The following is a 933-nucleotide window of genomic DNA, read 5'->3' as shown; positions in this document are numbered from 1 at the left end:
GGACGTGCAGGCTCAGCCGCCATGGCTCACGGGCCCAGCCGCTCCGCGGCATGTGGGATCTTCCCGGACCGGGGCACGAACCCGTGTCCCCTGCATTGGCAGGCGGATTCTCAACCACTGCGCCACCAGGGAAGCCCTAAAATTTATATTTTTTTAGGGTACCAGAAGAACTTTGAAAACTGAGTATCTCTTATCTTTTCCTAACCAAATTTAATATATGGTCACCATTATTTACCATCTACCAGCAATTTCTTGATATTAACAAAAATATGTATCTATTATATAATACTGGAAAACATTTTACTATTTAAAAGCCTTTGTTACTAGTAACCTATAATTGGAAATGTGGTTTAGTTCTTATTTAAAAAATTTTTTTATCTTGAGGAAAAGCATATTTTTAAAATCTTAACTAGCATGTATTGTTGTTTTGAGAGTTCAGCACCTTAGCCTTTGCCTAGCCAAATAGATACAAGATAGGTATCCAGAAGGCCTAAGTATTTAAGGTGTTTATTAGAGGATAAGTAGGCAAAAATAGAAAAATTTTGAAACTGATTATGAGTAGTTTAGATTTGATGTACAGAAACTGGAAAAGATTTTGCTAGATTTTTATGTTAGCAGTTGATGTCATGATAGCAAGTTTGGCCATATAATTTTTAATCCAATGTGGAGATAAATAGAGAGGGAAAGATAAGAATTGGTGAGCATAAATGAGTAATTTTACAGAATTGGGTAAAGAAGAATGATCAAAATTTAGATAGGCTGTAGATGAAGAAAGTAGAATTAGTTATGATTCAATTATAAGAAAGAGAATACCTTTTTTAAAGATACTAAGGGAATACCTTGAATTGTGTACTCTGATATGCTATTAAAAGAAAATGTGGGTGGACCTAGAGTCTGTCATACAGAGTGAAGTAAGTCAGAAAGAGAAAAACA

At 34.9% G+C, this 933-nt stretch overlaps 1 protein-coding gene across 3 annotated transcripts in view; it reads left to right on the top strand.

Moving 5' to 3' along the window:
* Positions 1-933, top strand: part of CTDSPL2 (CTD small phosphatase like 2) — a 69,907-nt gene that overhangs the window by 49,295 nt on the left and 19,679 nt on the right. The window lies entirely within an intron of this gene.

Source organism: Physeter macrocephalus, chromosome 11 (genome assembly GCF_002837175.3).
Source record: "Physeter macrocephalus isolate SW-GA chromosome 11, ASM283717v5, whole genome shotgun sequence".
Lineage (NCBI taxonomy): Eukaryota > Metazoa > Chordata > Mammalia > Artiodactyla > Physeteridae > Physeter > Physeter macrocephalus.
This window is presented reverse-complemented; position numbering and strand designations above follow the sequence as displayed.